The sequence below is a fragment of the Pinus tabuliformis genome, chromosome 5_1, assembly GCF_031772625.1.
Source record: "Pinus tabuliformis cultivar Carrire ecotype Pingquan chromosome 5_1, CPIR1, whole genome shotgun sequence".
Lineage (NCBI taxonomy): Eukaryota > Viridiplantae > Streptophyta > Pinopsida > Pinales > Pinaceae > Pinus > Pinus tabuliformis.
The window spans coordinates 756,809,801-756,832,195 of record NC_142305.1 but is presented as its reverse complement, the minus strand read 5'-3'; the positions used below and the strand labels follow the sequence as shown (position 1 = coordinate 756,832,195).

Genomic DNA, 22,395 nt, shown 5'->3' with positions numbered 1-22,395 from the left:
ACTTGGGCTTTGAGCCCCAAACCATGCTATGGGGAAATTCCATGCCCAACACAGACTGTTCCATAGTGACCCCTGAGGGGATTATGGAGGATGTGATGGTCTCCATTGACTCTTGGGAGTACCCTACAGATTTCCTAGTGTTATAGACATATTTGGGCACTGCAACCCCAATCTAATATGTCGATAAACCAAGGGCTATTTAACCCCTAAAAGTGTTGTTTCATACCCTAAAGGATCATGGTCAACTGATTACATCATTCCCCAAAAGTTCTACCTGAAAAACCACTCAGAACTGGCCAAAACTGGACCATACTGACTACTCCACTGTCAGGTGTGATGCATACTAACTTCTACACTAGCCAGGTGCAATGCATACTGAAGAGGCCTTCTGTGGGGTGCGATGAGCGAGGATGGACAAATTTTCGAGACAGTTTGCTAAGTGTATGCTTATGGAATCTTCCAGAAACTTCTCCTATGACACTTGCCTCTATGAATTCACTCAGGGATGAGTAAGAGATCCAAGAAATCTCCAAGTGGAACCAAGAACAACAAGTGGAATGACACTAATCAAAAACCCAGAGATGACTCACACCCTTGCAGATATCTATAAATGGATCCCTCATCTCAGAGATCTAGGGGCCGGAATTTTGTAATTTGTAAGGAAATGCTGATAGTTTGTCTTTGAGAAAGAGCATTGTATTGTTGGGTGATCTTGCTTTTCATGAGGTGAAGAGGGCTTTGATGCTGGGAGGATGATGCTGGATCAGACAGCTGGGTTGTAATTCTCCCTTCTACTATTAATAAATTTCTTTGAGTTTTCCTCCATACAATCATGTATTTGTGAATGTTGTTATTTGTGAATGCCATTGTATGATCAATGTATTTCTGATTCTGCATTGTTTATAATATAATAGATTGAGATACTTTGATGCTATTTTGTTACTTTGTCTCTACAGGTATTCATTGAGTGGGATAAGTAGGAGAAGAGGTGAAAGCTCTATCAAGGGAGAGAGAAGTCAAGCAAGGAGTCAAGTGGAAGATCTAGGTTGGTCCCTTTGCTCCTCTCTTATCTATCATACATAAAGGAAATCGCAAATTGCTTTGATTGTTTGTTTCTAGGATAGCTGTCAATCCTAGTGGGACTAGCAGATCGAAAAGACACTAGTTTTCCCAGAAACAAAATGGCGGCTCCACTGGGGAATGAATAGTTTGTTTGTTTATTGTTTATTGTTTGTTTTATAAACTATAGACGAAGCCTGAAGTTAGCCAGATAGCCTTCAAACTGCTCTTTCTCTGCAATTGCAAAGTATATGAATGCTGCTTCAGTCAATCTCCAGTTTAGTTTATGATTTGAAAATCTGACTTACAAGCATTCTAGATGCCCTGTTGGTAGCTCAATAACCTCCCGAAATCAGCTGGTGAAATTTGAGGGGGAAAACCACTCCAGAGCTCCAAAATCCCAAATTTGAAATGAAATGATGAAAATGAAAGGTAAAACCACTTTTTATGTTACTATTCACGTATTTCAAGTAAAATGGTAGTTTTAGTTCATTTTATCGTACATATATATGTGTTTCTAATCAATTTGATGGAGTAATTGAACAAGTTAAATGATCGTCAAAAGAATATCATGTGCTAAACAGTAAAAATCATTAACCACTTCAATGAGCAATGTTATCGTATGGTTCAAGCTCGTTAAAAAATAAACCTACCAATGAGCATATGTTCCCCCAGAGTTTAAGCTCGTTAAAAAATGAATCCACCTTTGGTAAATAACCCTTGTGATTGCAATTATATCAGCCTTTTGAACCTTGGTTGTGTTTCCTCCATCACCTCCATCCGTTTGGCCGATCATACGCTTCCACTTGATTGTTTACCATTTTGAGGAATAGCTGCGATGAGTGGTCTTGTTAGCCACCCTCTTCACATCACCATGTTTTGAGAAGTTCTAAGATTACCTGGAACCAGTTGCTACCCTGGATACCACTGGTTCCTCAAAAAACAAGTCCACTTTAAACCCTTTTTAGACTCGCTAAATATGAAAAGATTGTCGAGCAATTGGCCTCTCCGGCTTGCTAAAGTGATTGGAAGTGCCATCCCTCCTGTGTATTTTAAAATTTTTAGACCTGAGGGATTATCTCATAAAAAGTTCGAGTGCTTGTCTTTTTTAGCTCACTAAAGTGATCAAAAAGTCATCCCTTTTGTATTATTTTAATCTTTTTCGAACTTAAGGGATTATGCTACGAAAAAGAACAACTGGAGTTCTCTTTTCATCCATTTTCAAACTCTCTAAACATGAAGAGGACCGAGTTGTCTTTGTCATTAAACTTGTTAAAACAATAGCGACAAACTTTTCCACCCAGACAAGAATGAGTTTCAGTGTCGCTAGGCTTGCTAAAACATAGCGACAGGTTTGCCCGAAGGGAAAATTATAGAACAAACATATGTTATCCTCCTCAAGCTTGGCAAAAATAAAGAGGTACTAGTCAGCAATGACTGGGGAAAAAGGGAAGAAAACTTGAAGAATTTTATGGTAGTAGGTCACTCTTGAACATGACACTTTCACTCCATCACCATGATTGAGTCGGGTTGGGTTATTCTGTTCACCGGTCATATCACCATTGGTCCTTCATACCATCCATCTTTTGGGGTTAACGCTATCAATCCATCTCAGTGTCATCAATATGTTCAATAGAATTCACCATCCAGTCAATGCCTCATCCACCGCAATACCTTCACCCTCTATTTTTTCATGACTGCCATTCATGAACCTTGTATCATCAGATTGTCTTCACCTCCAGAAAATCATTTGCTCCATTTCATGTTGTAGATGTGGGATACATTAAGGCCATCTTACGACGGGTCACTTTTTGCCAACATCAGCTCATTATCCAAGAAGTTGACTTAGAAACAACCCTTTCAGTACTTTGAAGCTTGCATGCCTCAACGGCAAGTTTCTCACTTCTAGTGACAGGTTTACATCAATGACCTTTGATCAAAAGATTTTGCGTGGTGTTCGACATCAGATCATATATTCACACCACATGAATTGTATTGTAGTACCTTGAGGGTCATTATCATTATCAGTGATTCCTCTCGCACCTATTAACAGCTTACATTATTGGCTGGTAATCAAGCGATGTCTTTCCATGTTCGACTTCAGGACATCTTTTCACATGGATCGACTTGTACATCGGGCGAAGATTGAACGAGTTTTGAAGACCCCGAATCTAGTTTCATCCATTCGGGTTGCGATATATTTAGGAATATAAAGACATCAAGTGTACACAGAAGCTGCATAGATAGTCATCTAAGCCAGGGAAGATGACTCTTCATGTGAAGAATCACCAGTCTACAACAACAGACAATTGTCTGTCCTATGTACATGAAAATGAATTTATAAAGCTGAGCATGGGAATGCTCGCCTCAGCTAGATCATAAAAATAATATGATGATGATGTATTGTATTGTATCTTATACAAGTCACCTTCCAGTTCGAATACCTCAGATCCTCATGATAAAGCATTTCACCCGACATCAAAAGATTTACGACTTCATGCTTTAGGGGACAACTGTTATAGACATATTTTGGCGCTACAACCCCAATCTGATATGTCGATGAACCAAGGGCTCTTTAACCCCTAAAAGTGTTGTTTCATACCCTAAAGGATCATGGTCAACTGATTACATCATTCCCCAAAAGTTCCACCTGAAAAACCACTCAGAACTGGCCAAAACTAGACCATAATGACTGCTCCACTATTAAGGTGCGATGCATACTGACTTCTACACTAGCCAGGTGTGATGCATACTGAAGAGGCCTTCTGTGGGGTGTGATGAGCAAGGATGGACAAATGTCCGAGACAGTTTGCTAAGTGGATGCTTATGGAATCTTCTAGAAACTTCTCCTATGACACTTGCCTCTCTAAATTCGCCAAGGGATGAGTAAGAGATCCAAGAAACCTCCAAGTGGAACCAAAAACAAAAAGTGGAATGACACTAATAAAAAACCTCGAGATGACTCACGCCTTTGCAGATATCTATAAATGGATCCCTCATCTCAGAGATCTAGGGGCTGGAATTTTGTAATTTTTAAGGAAGTGCTGATAGTTTGTCTTTGAGACAGAGCATTGTATTGTTGGGTGATATTGCTTTTCATGAGGTGAAGAGGGCTTTGATGCTGGGAGGATGATGCTAGATCAGAAGCTGGGTTGTAATTCTCCTTTCTACTATTAATAAATTTCTTTTAGTTTTCCTCCATACAATCATGTATTTGTGAATGTTGTTATTTGTGAATGCCATTGTATGATCAATGTATTTTTGATTTTGCATTGTTTATGATATAATAGATCGAGATGCTTTGATGATGTTTTGTTACTTTGTCTCTACAGGTATTCATTGACAGGGATAAGTAGGAGAAGAGGTGCAAGCTCTATCAAGGGAGAGAGAAGTCAAGCAAGGAGTCAAGTGGAAGATCTAGGTTGGTCCCATTGCTCCTCTCTTATCTATCATACATAAAGGAAATCGCAAATTGCTTTGATTGTTTGTTTCTAGGATAGTTTCCAATCCTAGTGGGACTAGCAGATTAAATAGACAATAGTTTTCCTGGAAACACCTAGTTCTCCAGCCTAAGGCCAAGCTTACTGGTTACCCTCTCATCCTCGGGAGGCCTTGGTTAGACACTATCAATGCCTACATTAGCTGTAGGGCTCGAAATATGACTATAAAAAATGGGCATATGTCCAAGCAATTATTCATGTACCATCCTGCCCAACCATATTTAGAAAATGACTTACCTTTATGGCTGGAGGACGAGGAAGAAGATTAAGTTTATTCATCCCAACTCTATACTGTAGAAACAACCATGGGAGAAGGACAACCGGATGAAGATGATTTGATTGAGCACATACTCCAAAGTCCAACTCCCAGTACATTGTCCTTACAGGAAATAGTAAAAGAAACCCAGAACAACCATCAAATTGATCTATGCTTAGCTGATTCAAACCCTACCCATGTCAAAACCATAGAATTCGGCCCTGAGAGAACTTTGAAGATCAACCCATATCTTTCTGTACACCAAGAAGAAAAGTTGTACAACATGCTAAAGGAACATCTGGATGCCTTTGCTTGGAGTTACATGAAATGAAAGGAGTGCACCCCTTGGTGTGTACTCACCACATTTATATCAAAGAAGGTTGCAAACCAGTCCGAAAACCCCAAAGGAGAATGAATCCAACTCTCAAGGATATAGTCAAAGAAGAACTACAAAAGATGCTAGATGCAAAATTCGTTTACCCTATCTTAGACATTGAGTGGGTCTCTCCTTTGGTGTTGGTTCCAAAGAAAAATGGGAAGTGGAGGATTTGTGTCGATTACAGAGAGTTAAACAAAACCACAAAGAAGGACCATTTCCCTCTACCTTTCATTGACCAAGTGCTAGATGGCATGGCAAGGAAAAAGTTTTTCTCTTTCTATTATAGTGGCTACAACCACCCTCCAAAATTTTGTCCTGCACCAATTTCGGAGCCTCCCTTGGAGAGTTTCACTTGATTACTGCACACACTTAGGTTCACTCTGTGAGCTCGTGTTAGTCTTTACATTCGCCTTTCTTGTTTATTTCACTCAAGTCTCTGCATGTTGATGTCTAAGTCATGCTTGCAACCATTTTTTGGTTATCCTCAAAGTCTTTTCTTCGTATTTGTTTGACGTGTTCACCATGAAAGCATCTGTCGCACAAGCATCATCTCAATCATGAACGAGCAATCATGAGTGTTGCGCTTGTCACTTGCACCATCGGTCAATCATGTTTAACATGTGTATCTAGATGGTTTGGTCGTTTCGTCGTCAAGTCATGCGAGTGTGTGTCTGTATAATCACCTATGCATATTTTGAATGTTCACACACTTAGTCATTTTTGCTGAAGTTCTGACGACCAGACTCTTCACTGACAGCTGAACCATCACCCTACTTTCGACTATCGACTATCAACAGAACAACGTAAAAGCACCAAGCTAGTTCTTTCAAGTTATGCTGCCCGCAAGAATTTTAATCAGCACTCATGTTGGCTACCTGGATAGTCGACCGGCTGTTCATCCTAGAAATTGCGCAGAGCTCATGAGCAGGCCTCCCGCTAACCATCAATCAACTCATCTCAAAAATTTGCACAGAGAAGATCAGCAGGTCGGCCTCCCGGCCTTAATGCAGTTTTCCTAGCCAGCAGCTCCCAACAGCAGACTTCGTATTCCCTCCAGGAATTGTGCATTTTCTATTGCTAGTGACTAAATATCCAACTGACAATTCCCTCTAAGAATTGTACATATATGGCTGCCAATGACCCCAGCAACCAACTAGCAGTTCCCTCTAGGAATTGTGTAGATCTGGCTACTAGTGACCCCAGTAGCCAACTGGTAGTTCCCTTTGGGAATTGCATAGATCTGGATGCCAGTGACCCCAGTAGCCAACTGGCAGTTCCCTCCGGAATTGCACAGATCTGGCTACTAGTCTCCCAGGAAGTTCCCCAAAAAAATTACGCAATCCCTGGCTGCTGGACCCTCATGCAGCTCGGCTCGTTCCTCTGGAAAATTGTGCAAATTTGGGTTTCTAGCCCCTGCTGACTGTTCATTCAGGAAAATGTGCAGAGCATGCCTACCTTTCCTTCCAGTAGCTCAGACTATTTCTCCCAAAATTTGTGCAAATTTTCCTCCCAGCCAAGCTAGACCTTGCAGTCAGTCACTGTCGACTCAAATCGCCTGTCTCCATCTCTTAGTGACTCTTGCGCATTTTTCATCAATAGTTTCCTGGATCATCATCCTGCATCATAGCCCTACTACCTCTCCCAGTCACCCGCATCTGAATGATCATGTGTCATGGTAGACTAGGAGATTTTGGATTTGATGTCATCTCATCATGAGTGCCTATAGGTACAGGTATACCCACAAACATGTCAAGATGACGAACGGGATGAACGAAGGGAGAACATGCAGATGGATAGGTTCACCAAGGGATGAACGAACGAAGCATGTGAATTGGAGCATGGGAAGCGGATGAACGCGACGAACATGCACCCTCCCGAATAAGTGAGCCTGTCAAGACTTCCAACATGAAAGCAAGGAACAACATGCTATAGCTTCATCAAGCGAAGCAAGGACCATCGAAGACTCTGCTCACTTTGCCATGCAGAGGTGAAGTTATGAAACACCATGAATACATCCATCACTTAGCAGCATTGTAGCTCAAATGCACTCCAACAGCAACACGAATGTACCAACATTGTCTTGTCAAGTCATGTCGAGTCAAGTCATGAGTCATGTTGTCCACATCTCCACTATGGGCTTGTTCTTAATCAATGTAATGTAACATGGAAGTCCAAGAGACCCAATTGTTGAACATAGAGTCATGTAAGTCAGAAATTCATGGAGGTCGAACAATCATGAGGGTAGTCGAATAGCCACAAGGGTCAGTTTCACCCTTGGTTATAAATACCCCCTTCATTTGCACATGAAGGAATTTTCACCTCATCTCCTCCCACATAGCCAAGAGAGTCTGTAATCATTTCTTTGAGGAGTAAGTAGTGGCTCCAATGCCCCACTGACAGGGTTAGTGATGTATGGTGTAACGATGTGTCTTGGAACTTTCGCTTAATCCAGAAGCCTGTCAACATGCCAACACGTTTTCACACATGTATTGTATTTTTTGTAAGACTGATCTTTAACACTTGTAATTCATGTTGCTTTAACCATGTGTTCTACATCTGAACTGATTCATTTGTTGTAATGCATAATATATTAATGGAATTGTGTTGTATATGTTGTTAATGTTTTCCTATCTGTGTCGACTGCTCTGCTGAACATCAGACAGACCTTTCACATCAACCTTGTTGTAACAACCATTACACTCATCTTGGACTAATCCGTGAGTGTTTTATGTGTTATCTTACCTTGTATGTTGTGATCTCCGCATCCGAGTGGATTACTCAACCGAAAGTTGTGTATGTCCTTTGTGTTGTGTGTGTTCCTAGCCAAGTTAGGACTAATCCCTTTCAACCTGCAACTCACCTTCACCTTTTTCCCCTCACAGTGAAAGAACCATTGACACAAGTACACTTACACTCACCAAGCACATGAACCTCACTTCTCGAAGACAAAGTGAACCACTCTCCTGTGCTGACAAGCAAGAGTTGAGGCAAATCCTTAAGACAATGGCAATAGGGCCATCATACCAAATGGGACTCCCACATGAAACGATGTGAGGTTTAGTTGGGTCTTCATACCAGGGTGATCCCCTAAATGTTGGCGGGTCCAACACCATCAACATTTATGGTGCTAGAAGGAGGGCAGCCAATTGTACATGGCTGAAATTCCCCTCACACTCATTCGACAAACATCTGGTCAAGGCAGTAGCTCGCACTCTCTCTCACCTACACAAAACTCAGTGGTTGGTTACTCCTCACCTCCTAGTGTTGAGCATGAGACTTCATATCAACACCTTCGCTCCATTCATCCCATCACTCACCAACTCGCGAAAGCAGTCGAACTGATCCCAGACAAACAACATCTTCCACACGCAGTGAGGAAGGCAGAGGCAAATCCCAAAGAAGTTGTGGTACCATCAGTGGAGGAAGCAACCCTTTCCACACTTGAAGGTCCAAGAGTAGCTATTGAAGACAGAAAGAAACCTCCAATCCTCCGGCAAGGTGAACAAGGCACTCTTGTGATCTCAGGATCAGACTTTGGTGTAGGAGGTGGAGGAGGAGGAAGCGGAGGATGCGGTGGTGGAGACAAACCAAAAGACTCAGAGTCAAACACATCAGACTCCAAAGGAGAGGAAGAGCAAGAAGAAGATGAACATATTTCTGACCCAAATCTTGAATGGATGACTTAGGTACCATTGGCTCTCCTGGCTGTCTTGCATAAGATGCCGAAGCGAGGGGAGAGAATGAACGTTAAGTTCGACCCTCACAGCATGGTAATGGTGGAAGACCACCTAGACAGCTTCTACCTACAGTTGCAGACCCTTGTGGTACATTATGATGATGTTACATGTAGATTGTTCCCATGTACCTTGGTTGGTCGTGCAGCTACTTGGTATCGCAGCCTTCCACCGAACTCTATACGCAACTGCGTCACATTTAAACACATGTTCCTTGAGAAATTCATTGACAACAAGACCCCAACCATGCTACTCAAAGATTTGGGAAGCCTCAATATGGAGCGAAAAGAGAAAGTGAAAGATTTCAATTAGAGGTTTACGTGTATACTGAACAAGTTCCCAGTGGACACTAAGCCTCATGACCCCATCACCACTAATTACTACACGTCTGCACTGTTGACCAGCATTGCATAGTTCCTCAAGCGAGCTACGAGACCAACACTTTTGGAAAACTATGAAGAGGCTATGATTGTTGAGAAGGACCTGCACATAGTTGGAGTCATTAGGGATGATGAATTGGCGAAGGACTCTAAGGATGCGAGCAGGAAGTCCCAAGCAACAACGAGCAAGGGTAGATGGAAGGAAGCAACTGACATTGAGACCCTCACTTGTCTTGTCAAGAGCTTGTCCACTAAAATGTTTGAACTCAAACAACACAGATCAGACACATTCGCAAGCAGTCACCTGCCCAGAGAGAGAGACAGGCAAGTAGTTCATCAACTGGCTCATCAAGCAGTGACCAATTCATTCCAAAAACTGTGTAGAAGCCTATGTTCCATCTCGAACAGTGTGCAGATTTGAAATTCTATTCTTTCCACAAAGAACATCATCCTGAGAACTCTTGCCCAAGATGGAAGCGAGTCACAAATACTTTTTATAGTCATACACTTGAGGCAAAAGGTGATATGTAGGAGCAACCGGAAGACACATATAATGATTCATAGGTTGCACCCGATGAGCCATCAAGCTCTAAGAATGTGGTGAACACGTATCAGTGCTTGAAAACAATGGCAAAGATGAACACTGAGAAGCAGTCCCAAAAGAAAACTGATCATTACAGTCTTAGAAGTGAAGGGGCTACCCCCACACTTGAGGAGATGCAACAAGAGGTCATACTACTGATAGGGAAGACTGATACACTGGCTACCTCAAAGCATCAAACAAAAAATAATTCTAAAAAGACTGTGGTGGGTCAGAGTACATCCATGAGCAGCAAGTTGCAGAACACTCCACCAAAAAGCACGAACACCCGTTCCACCCTAGACACCTCAGTGAATCTACCACCTATGGATTAGAACATTGTTGATGACATGAAGAAAACTTGAGCAAACATGAGTTTGTTTGAGTTGGCTAAGATCTAGATTCAGTGAGATATCTTGCTACACGCTTTGGGCAGACAATGATGTACAACACATCCTCTACTAGCCAGAGAGCAAGCATATCTCCCGGACCACATTCAACTATGCTCAATACACTATGGATGGAAGAAGAAAACTCAGTTTGCCCTCCATTCCTACTATCTTTTGAAGTCTTCAACTATAATGTTCACAATTGCTTGGTTGATTTCGGCATGGCAGCCAATGTCATGATGCTCTCCATTGCTAAGAGGCTCAATGCACGATGGAGTGAAACATCCGCGAGAATCATCCAACTTGATAGAACATCTGTACCAGCCATTAGTGAACTACGAGACCTGATCATCCCACCATCCCATGACCGTCAAGTCCACCAATGCATCAACATATTGGTCGTGGACATTCCGGAAGCATATGGTTTATTACTCAGTAGGGACTGATCCAGCAAGTTGGATGGATATTTTTCTACAGACTAGTCCCACATGTGGCTTCCATACAAGGGAAAGTGTAATCAAATCTGGGTAGAATCCGAGAGGTACATGAAGCATAATGCCACTCCCATCAATGGCGAGAATGGACCATTGGCTCTCGCATAACTCATGTTCGACAACTACCTCCTTGAAACAATGTTGGGGTGTTATCCTGCACGACCAACTCCAACCCCACCAGACACACATTTGGGACTCCTTCCTTGCCCAACTGATGGTAATGAAACTTGTACAACACATTGTACCAATAGTAGCAGTAGTAGCAATGACAACAGTAGCAGCAGTACTAGCACATCAAGTGGTTCGTGTATAAATGAGTTGTGGACTTTGTACTTTGATGGATCAAAGACACAGAATGGCTCAGCATTCGAGTGTGTTCTGATCGACTCTTGCAACAGGAAGCATCTGGTGTCAATCCGCTTGGAGTTTGAGTGCACAAAAAATTTAGCAGAATATGAAGCACTTGTATTAGGCTTGCAGAAAGCCATCAACCTCAATGTGATCATGCTTAAAGTGGTAGGTGATTTAGAGATAGTGATACGGCAAGTACGTGACTCCATTCACTGTTTATCACCACATATAAAAAACTACCAAGAAGAGTTATGGCAACTAATCTCAAACTTCCAAGTGTTTAATATCATTTATGTGTCACGTACGCATAATGCAGCTACCAATGCATTAGCAAGTGCAACCTCAAGAATGTCACTGATTAGGGATAGATTTACTATTGAAATTTTATACAAGCCATCTATCCCAGATAACAAAATTAACATATGCGTGTTTAATGATGATCAACAGATACTACATTTTATGGCCAACACTAACATTTTCGAAGATGCAACAATAGATGATGACGAGCACAAGCGCTCTCTGCAAGCAGGAGCTGATGACATGAAAGGCCACATTATCACAAAATGTTTGGTATCACTGGAAAATCTATATGACTTGCAAGAGTAGTTCTAAGGCCAAGGGATAGCAAGACCCATAGTTCCACCATGAGGCGTGAACTGATAAACCTGGGAATAGAAAAGGATCCGAATTTTTTCAACCTTGGTACATGTTGTACACAGCAAGAAAGGCAAGCCTTCATCGACTTGTTAAAATAGTACCGAGATGTGTTCACATGGACATATGATGATTTGAAAACTTAGGACATAGGGATCATCCAACATATCATCCCAATCAAGGAAGGGGTCAAGCCATATCAACAAAAGCTGAGAAAAGTACATCCATTGCTTGAACCCCTCATACAGAAAGAGCTTACTAAATTGTTGGATGCACGGATCATATACAAAGTTCGTCATTCCACTTGGGTCTCCAACCTTGTGCCTGTACGAAAGAAGTCCAAGGAAATCCACTTGTGTGTTGATTTCTGGAATGTTAACCGTGCCTCGGACAAAGATAACTACCCCGTGCCATCTATGGACCATATCTTGCAAACAATATCTGGGGCACAGATGTTCTCTCTCCTTGACAGTTTTTCAGGATACAATCAGGTTCTGGTAGTAGAACCTGACAGACTCAAAACTACTTTCCATACCAAGTGGGGTACATTTGCTTATAGACGGATGCCATTTGGGCTTGTAAATGTAGGTGCAACATTTCAGCGTGCTATGGACATCGCCTTTCGTGGACTCATTGGGAAAAGTGTGGTGGTATACCTCAATGATGTGACTGTGTTCTCCAGAAGATGAGAAGACCACATATGCCATCTTAAGAAAAAAATTGAGCGATGTTGAAGATATGGGATTTCCTTGAACCCCAAAAAGAGCATATATACCGTATCGGAGGGGAACCTCCTTGGACACATTGTTGCCAAGAGTAGTATCAAGGTGGATCTAGATTGGGTCCAAGCTATCACACGCATTCCTCAACCGGTCAACAAGAAAGCCATGCAGTCCTTCTTAGGAAAGATAAACTTCCCCTGGAAATTCATCTCAGATTATGCACAAATAGTCAAGCCCATGCAGGACATGATCAAGAAAGACGTAGTGTACACCTGGGGTAAGAAAGAAAAGCATGCATTCGCCCAGATTAAGCAAGCCATTGCCAAAGTGCCGGCACTATGCAGCCTAGATTGCAAAAAGGATTTCCTGCTATACACCTTCACCTCCTACAACTCACTAGCTATAGTACTCACTCAGAAAAACAAAGCTAATGATGAACATCCCATCTCTTTCATGAGTGCAAGCAAGCAAGGACTGGAACTTAACTACCCCACCATTAACAAAAATCTTATGCAGTTTACAAGGCGGTGAAACACTTCAGGCCCTACGTGCTTAAAATCCATTGCATAGTCTACATTCCCCACCCAACAAAGCGTACATTGCTGGTACAACAAGAGCTAAGAGAACGACGTGTGAACTGGATGATAGCTTTGCAAGAATATGATCTTGAAATCAAGCCAGTACACATGATCAAAGGACATGGGCTCTGTAGACTTGTAGCTGAAGCAGTACACACCCAAGAGAGCGAAGAAGAGCTCATTGGTTGGGAGTAGGAAATTGAAATGTACGAAATAAGGCGAGCAACCCCCACGAAAAATGGAACCTCTTAGTACGTAGATATACATTAGTACCTTGAGCATGGCACCATACCCTCTCACTTTTCTATCAGACAGAAGATGGCATTATGCTTGAAATCCTTAGTATACCAATCGGTGCACGGAGTGCTTTACAAAAAGCATAGTGATGGAGTTTTGCTCAGGTGCTTGGAGGCACAAGAATCAGAGAAGGTGCTTCAAGGTCTACATGACGAACCCGTCAGGGGTCACTTTGTGGGGAATACCATGACACACAAGGTTATGCAAGCTGGTTTTTACTGGCCCACATTATTCAAGGATATGCATGCCTATGCCTACAAATTCCTGGTCTGTTAACAGTGCGCCAGCAGAACATGAAGATCAGCAGCCCCACCAAACCCTGTTATAGTGACAAAACCATTCCAACAATGGGGCCTGGACATTATTGGTGAAATTTTCCCTCATTTGTCAAAGCAACACCATTATATCCTAACAGCAACTGACTACTTTACACAGTGGACAGAGGTAGTTCCGCTCAAACAAGTGAACGACCAAGAGGTCATCAACTTCCTCCAGCAAAATATCATCTCACACTTCGGCATTTTGGTATCACTTGTTTTTGATAATGCAACTTATTTTTCATCTTTGAAACTCTATGACTTTGCATTACAAAATGGTATTGTGTTAAAGCATTCATCAAATTACTATCTACAATGAAACGGTCTAGGAAAGTCTACAAATAAGAACCTCATCTATATAATCAAGAAGATCGTTTTCTCTGAACAACGTAACTGGCATACTGCCCTGAAAAATGTACTATGGGTTGACCGTGTAACACCTAAGCCCTCTCTGAACACCTCACCATACTTCCTGGTCTATGGTAAAGAAGCCATCCTCCCACCAAATATCTACTTGCCTTCTCTTCAGCTTTCCTAGGAATCCCAAGGCAAGCCTTGCCAGCTAGTTTGGCGTAGGATGGATGCTCTCCATAAGCTCTAGGAAGAAAGGATGAAAGAAAAAGAAAAATTCATACTCCACCAAAACCATATCATGAGGTGGTTCAATAAGAATTCTGCAGGGAAAGCTAGCTTCGACGTCAATGACTTAGTTCTGAAATGGGATAAACCCCATGAAGATAAAGGGAAACATACAAAGTTCTAGTCCCTGTGGATTGGCCTGTACATAGTTCACAAGAAGCATGGCCCATACACATATCATTTGTGATCACTTGACGGGAGGATTGACAACCTTCCCATCAATGGCCAAGATCTCAAGAATTATTTCCAATAGGTCGAGTCGTGCCCATGCCATGTGCATAGTTTGCCTGCTTCTTGTTGTTTCATTTGATTTGTTTTGCTTATTATATTTGCTTTTGCTTTGTTTTATTCTGATTACCATTTTTGTTCACGTGCATTTTGTTTGTTGATATATTGCTATTTTTTCTTTCGGAAATAAGTGTTGCCAACTACTACATTCTGGCTTTTGAATAGAGTATGTGGCTGAAATTCGAAGAGACTTGTGACACTACAACACTTGGCTAGTCTTGTGTCCATTTTCTCTGTGCTTGGTTACAACCTTCGGCCGATGAAGTCCTGATGGAAAATATGAACCATCTGTAAGGGAAGCTTTGGTCCAACCGTGAACCTATGTCCACACTGGGAAGCCCCATGCCTGTACTCAACCTTCTGCTCTATGTGTTGAAGCTAATCCAATTAGTAGAAACAAAGAAGGGGAAAAATCTAAATGAGCAAACCTATGTCAGAGGTCTTACATGCTTCTCTGAAGGAAAAACCTCTTCTGCTCTTAATAAGTCAAGATCCCCCTTCTGCCCTAAAAATAAATAAGTCGCTATGCACAGTTCTCTTAAAAAATACAAAGGTGAAAGAAGAGAAAGGCTTCCTGCGTAGAGAGGTGAAGCATGCAACTCCACCGGGGTACTGACTAGGCTCACTGGCAGTGGAGAAATGTGTGTGTTCCTACGTGACTTTGTGTGGGTACTGTCCAAGCTTACTAAAAGTGGAGCAATACCAAAGATGAAAAATTATACTCTAAAAATCTTCAACTCGTGAACTAAACGACCCTTCCTGGATTCGAAACACTGATATCTAAGTTGAACTTTTGATTGTGTTTGACTGAGTTTGTAAAGGATAAACCATCTATGTCCATGGGGTAAGTGGGGAAACTAAAGTAACCTGCACAACAATTCAATACTTCCTGAAAGACCAAGGCCCTGTGCTAGCAATGAAACAAAACAGAGAAGCTGGAGTTCTACCAGTGTGTCGCCAAGTGTTGTAGCGGTTACAACCACCCTCCAAAATTTTGGCCTGCACCAATTTCGGAGCCTCCCTTGGAGAGTTTCACTTAATGATTGCACACACTCGGGTTCACTCCCTGAGCTCATGTAAGTCTTTACATTCACCTTGCTTGTTTATTGCACTCAAGTCTTGGCATGTTGATGTCTAGGTCATGCTTGCGACCGTTTTCTAGTTATGCTCAAAGTCTTTGCTTCCTATGTGTTTGATGTGTTAGCCATTAAAGCATATCTCGCAATCACACATGAATTCACATTCACTATCATGCAAATGTTGTCTCGATCATGAATGATCAATCACGAGTGTCACGCTTATCACTTACATCGTCAGCCAGTCATGTTTAACATGTGTATTCAGATGGTTTGGTCATTTTGTCATCAAGTCGTGCAAGTGTGTGTCCATATGATCACCTATGCATCTTTCATCTATTCACACACTTAGTCATTTTTGCTGAAGTTCTAATGACCAGACTCTTCACTGACAGCCAGACCATCACCTTGCTTTCGACTTAATCGACTGTCAACCAAAACAGCGTAGAAGCACCAAGCTAGTTCTTTCAAGTTGTGCTTCCTGCAAGCATTTTAATCAACACTCATGCTAGCCACCCGGACAGTCGACTGGATTTTCATCTCAGAAATTATGCAGCGCTCATGAGCAGGCCTCCCTCTGCCCATCTATCATCTCATCTCAAAAATTGCGTAGAGATGATCAGCAAGCCAGCCTCCCAGCCTTAATGCAGTTTTCCCAGCTAGCAACTCCCAGCAGCAGACTTCCTATTCCCTCCAGGAATTGCATACTTTCTACTACCATTGACTGAGCAGCCAATTGGTAGTTTCCTCTAGGAATTGTACAAATCTAGCTACTAGTGACCCCAGCAGCCAACTAGTAGTTCCCTCCGAGAATTGCGCAGATCTAGCTACCAGTGACCCCAGCAGCCAACTGGTAATTCCCTCTAGGAATTGCGCAGATCTGGCTATGAGTGACCCCAGTAGCCAACTAGCAATGCCCTCTGGGAATTGTGCAGATCTAGCTCCCAGTCTCCCAAGCATTTCCCCAAAAAAATTGCATAATCCCTGTCTGCTGACCCCTCATGCAGCCCGACCAGTTCCTTTGAAAAATTGTGCAAATTTGGTTGTCTAGCCCTTGCTAACTATTCATTCTAGAAAATGCACAGAGCATGCCTACATTGCCTTCCAGTAGCCCAGACTGTTCCTCCAAAAATTTGCAAAATTGTGTCTCCCAGCCGAGCTAGACCTTGCAGTCAGTCACTATTGACTCATATCGCCTGTCTCCATCTCTTAGTGACTCTTGCATAATTTTCATCATGTTGTCTTGTATGGGCCTGACCTAGGTTCAGAGGTGATTTAGCCAAGAAAATCCCAATTCTATTGGCCCTTTTGACAACAGTTCTGCAAAGCACGAACTGAGGTCTCACTCGAAGTAGTATGGGAGGGTGCTAGAACCAGGTTTCCGCACCGTGGGGATGTCTGATGAGCTTCTGGCAGTCCGCAGTTTGACCCTGCGCGCATGTCGTTACGCACACCTATTAGTCCCTCACAACCTGTGATGTTGCCTTCGCGCAGCCTTACTCGAGGTGAAATCCGTATTATACCCAAGTTCATTACTATTTAACCTATTATTACCTGATTACTTAACTTATTTGTGTAAGACTAGTGATAATTAACAGTATATCCAACAATCATATAAGTGTGTGTGATAAACAAAATAGTATAAATGTAAGGAAGGAAATATACAAGCAGATGCACAGAAATTGGAATCAACTTCTCTTTATTATTCTTCGTTCAAGATTACAAACTCGACACCACCCTGCACACTCAGCTGCAGGGGTCCACACACTCAGCTACTAACTCTACTAGGCCTCTACACACTCAGCTGCAGAGTCTCTTCCTACTACTATGACCCAATACACTAGACTCTTACTCTATTCTATATCTTCGCTACTCAGCTTCTTCGCTTCTTTTACAACTTAGAGCCTCGCTCTACTTATACAATCCCATGGTCCGCAAACCATGGGTAGGCCGACATGACCTTACATTACTTTACAATACTTAGGGAAGACAACCCTATGACTCATCCTATACTCCGCTCTCCGCGCCCGTAATTCGTGGAGTCTTACAATACATTTGACCAAAACTTGTCCTTTGAGCCCCAAAACATGTTGTAGGGGGATTCCATGCCCAACAGGCCCCCAACACAATCATCGTGACTCGTCCCAAGTCACTCTGTTGGCGCGGCGATCTTGGCGCGGATCCCCTCCAACTGGTCCCATACTGCTTGGAGGTCGCAACGCACTGTTCTACAGTTTGTTGGACCTGCTGCATGCGCTCTTCCGATGCTTCTTTGTGAGGATTGAATCCCTGCCTTAGCATGTAGATCCCCTACATCTGTGTGAGCTTTCCCTCGATATCTACTGTAATGGTGAAGGCCTCACCAATCCATGGCTGGACACATGCTTTGAGAAGTGCCTCTTTCTGTCTTTCGACATCCACCTGCTCTTTCAGTACCCTTGTTTGTTGCATCTTTTGTAGCCGTTGAGTGAGGACGACTGTCTGCACAGTTCCCCTTACATTGTCGTACTACTCCTGAAGCTCGCGCGCCTCTGTTTCCAGGCGCTGTATGTTGGGGTCCTTTTGCAAGGATGTGAGGACTCCAAAGGCTTGGTCCAACATACTGGTATAGTCCTGCACTACCTGTCCAATTTCTTCCAATCCTGTTTGAATAGCACTAAAACGCTGCTCTCTAACTTTCGGAGGAGTGGAAGGCTGCGCCTTCAACTGCAGCTCGGCAATCTAGAGATTTAGCTCCTGTTGCACTCGCGTTGTTTCCTCACACACGTTTCGAACTCCACTTGATAGACAATGGATCCACATTTCTGTTGGTAGGTCTGCAGTGATGGATAACTCTGAGACTCGCTGGCACACTTCATCAATTGTCTACACTATCTGTTGGTTTTGTGACACCAGTTCATCACGTTGTAGGCTGAGTTGTTCGATGTTGATCTTTTGCTCACTCATCACCTGGATCGTGTGGCCCTCCCTGGTGTGGAGCTCTGCTATTATTCCATGTTGCAATTGGTACAATGTGTGTTGCGGAAGGGCAGCCAAATTGAGGCCAAATCGCTTGATCCTACCAACTGCGGCTCTGTCAATCTCATTTTCTGCTGTTAGCGCCCCTTCCGGTAGCACTATGGTGTTGGCCATCTTTGTGTGTAGCAGCGACTCCGCTACTTATGTGCCTGCTGCATCATAGGTGGTTACGGTTCCTTCCTGTGGGGGCCACACCTATAGTTCCTGTAGCTAAACCCTTAGGGCCCCCAACACAGTTTGTTGCTCTGACATGGCTTCTTGGAGCACTTCCTTGGTGACCTCACAAACCATGTCGTTGATGTTGTAGAGGTCACCTTCCATTAATGTGATGGCCAATTTGGAGGCCTTGACCTTTTTCTGTGGACCCAATCTCTCTATGACGTGTGGCCATTTGAGGTTGGTGGGAGTTGTGGACAGGTCCGCGCCTTCTTCTACACAGTCTGTGTCCTCTACCTCCTGTCTTGTAGATAATTCCTGGCCCTCCTCTTCCTACGTTGTTGTGGCCCATGTTGTATGCGATGCTGCTGCTACTTCCGCGGCCTTTGCCTGCTCCGAGGCTGCCTTTGCTGCCTCACAGATAGCCCTTACCTCTGCTACAGCTTTTTCATTGTGCCTCTTTTCAGCCAAATGTGTGACGCGCAACGTAGCCTCATCCTTTCTTTTCTGTGCTGCTGTCCTATCCATCTCTACCAAATCTAGGGCGCGCCACTTGGGAGGCCATGATTCTAACACTATAAAAATTGCATCGTCAATGGCGATGAAGGGGAACTTAGTCCACTGCTACGCTGGATCCTTGCGTGCCTTGATGTAAATATTATGCGTGTTTGCCTTGAAGTCTGCAAAGCTTTGTAGACTGTTGTGCACTATGGGGGACAAGTGTGGCTACCTATTAATCCACATCCGGATGCTCACCTCCATGAGCACCCAGAAGATCTTTGTCTCACGAATTCGCTTCGCGTCATTGGTAGCCCAAAGTGATGCATACTTTGTGGCCTCTGGTAAGTCCTTCTCAATGCTTGGGAACTGACTGTCCTCTGACAGTTCTCCTACTACTAAAAAAATGGATAAGAGCAACCACACGTAGTGGAAGGTCTTGCCCTGCTCCTAGGCTTCCTTGCAGTTGGTCAAGAATTCCTCACAAAGGAACTCAACCTAGTTGAATTAGACCCCCTCTGCGCATTTTTTGGCCAATAGAACTACCGATGTTGGTACTTCATCACCGCGGCATTTTCTCATTACCTTCTTGGCCAAGAGTTGGGTGGCTATGCGCACCCCTTTACCTTTGATGTTGTTGATTGCGTAACCCCTCTTTTTCTTCTCAAGATTATATTTTTTCTGCATGGCTTCCGCAAGAGCCAAATAACTACTTTTTCCTGCTATCGCTGCAGGGTCCTTTCCCTGACAGGGAAGCCGAGAAATTTTGTGGATGAGATCCACCATGATGGGAATATGATCCTCTAGCCATAAGTACCCATCGTGCACCAGGAAAAGTAGCTGCCTAATGACGAAAATAGTGATGGGCGCGACGTGAAAGTGTGGAATCCACAGCAGATGAAGAAATCCGCCCTTCTCCACACCTTACAGCCATTTTCGCGGCTCTAATGTTGTGACTGACCCCTCCATGCTTTGCTTCATGAGGCTCTCTGTCTCTAAGTGTGGGAACTTCTCGCTATCCACGAGGTTCCAATCTTCAAACTTCATTATGGGCACGCGGCCCAGGTGTGAGCCTTTGAACACAATTCCATTAGGGAGGATCAGGGTCTGGAGTGTGCTCTTGGTGGCATCCAGATCCTTTGGTATCTTAGTTTTCCCTTTTCGCGGAGGGACGTACTCAAGAAATTTTTCTACAGAGCGCACCGACTGGATGTCCTCTTCCATGTCCTCTGCTTCCTCTACCTTAGCAATGAGAGTCTACAGGTCCTCCTCCTCGTCATCTATCTCAATGGTGACAGCCTTATGTTATAGAAATATTTGGGCACATCAACCCCAAACCTATATGTCGATGTATTAGGGCTCATCAATTCCTAAAAAAGTTGTTTCATACCCTAAAGGAACATAGTCATCTGAATACATCATTCCCCAAAAGTTCCATCTAAGAAACCATCCATAAATTACCTAAATTGAACCATATTGACTGCTCCACTAGCAAAGTGTGATGCATACTGAGTGGTACACTGCCAGGGTGTGATGCATACTATTTAGGCCTTCTATAGGGTGCGATGGGCGAGGATGGACAAATGTCCAAGACAGATTTCTAAGTGGATGCTCATGGAATCTTTTAGAAACTTCTCCTGTGCCACTTGCCTCTCTGAATTTGCCCAAGGATGAATAAGGGATCTAAAACCTTCAGTTATCCCTTCTCTTGTGGAAGCAATTGTAACAAGTGGAATGACACTGATCAAACCCATGGATGACTCACACCCTTGCACACATCAATAAATGGATCCCTCATCCAAGAGATGTAGAGGCTAGAATATTGTGAATTGCAAGGAAGTGTTGATAGTTTCTAATTGAGGAAAGAGCATTGTATTCTTGTTGAATGATCTTGCTATTTCATGAGGTGAAGAAGGATTGAAGCTGGGAGGATGATGTTGGATCAGACAACTGGGTTGTAATTCTCCTTTCTATTAATAAAGCTCTTCAGGTTTTCCCCCATATGATTGTGCAATTGTGAATGTTATCATTTGTGAATGCTATCATTTGTTCATTATATATCTGATTCTATAATGTTTATGTTATAATAGATCACGATGCTTTAACGGTTCTTTGTTGTTGTACTTGTGCAGGTATTCTCCAAGCGTGTTAAGTACAGGGAGGAGTTGCAAGATCTGTCAAAGGAGAGAGAGATCAAGCAAGGGATTAAGCGGAAGTTCTAGGTTGGTTCCATTATCTTTCTCTTATCTGTTACATATAGGAGAAATCGTTGAATTGCTTTAAACTATTGTTTCTAGGGTAGCTGCCAAACCTAGAGGGCTAGCATTCTTTAGGAATACTAGTTTTTCCATAAACAAATTGGTGACTCCACTAGGGAACGAATAGATGTTTGTTTGTTGTTATTGTCTTTTTTATGTTCAATTCGATAAGCTATAGACAGAGTCTAAAGTCAACCAGGTAGCCTTCGAACTGCTCTTGCTCTACAATTGCATAGTAGATTAATGTGGCTTCAGTCAATCCCTGGTTTAGTTTATGAATTAAACATCTGACTTGCAAGCACATCTAGATGCCCTTTTGGTAGCTCAGTAACCTCTCAAGACATTCCATCATACTTTTCTCATCATTGTTCATCAAAACCCACCTTAACTCATTGAAAACAGCCCCACATTTGAGCCAAAACCCATTTCAGTTGTGCTCCTTGGACCATCGCACTGTCTTCCACTGTGACTCAGTATGCATAGCACCTCCTGAGTGTAGTAAGTGTGATGCATCTCAATTTCTTTGAAGCCTAGGTGCAATGATTGACTGAACTCTTTTTCCATCTAGAAATTGAGGGATTTTGACCTTGTGTTCAGTTTTGTTTGGTTGTTTTCCTGTATATGAACAGTGCCTCTTTACTGAAGTTTACTTGTATCACTTAGATTAGCCTCAATTACATTAGGATTAGTGAATGTTTTTTGTGTATTTGTTGATCATTTACAATCATTTGTCGAAAATTTGTTTAAATCAATTTGTCGATTTGGTACAAAA

The 22,395-nt window shown here is 42.8% G+C and overlaps 1 pseudogene; it reads right to left on the bottom strand.

Moving 5' to 3' along the window:
* LOC149167148 (uncharacterized) overlaps positions 1–18,825 on the bottom strand; it is a 46,320-nt pseudogene extending 27,495 nt beyond the window's left edge.
* Between the last annotated feature and the right edge of the window lie 3,570 nt (positions 18,826–22,395).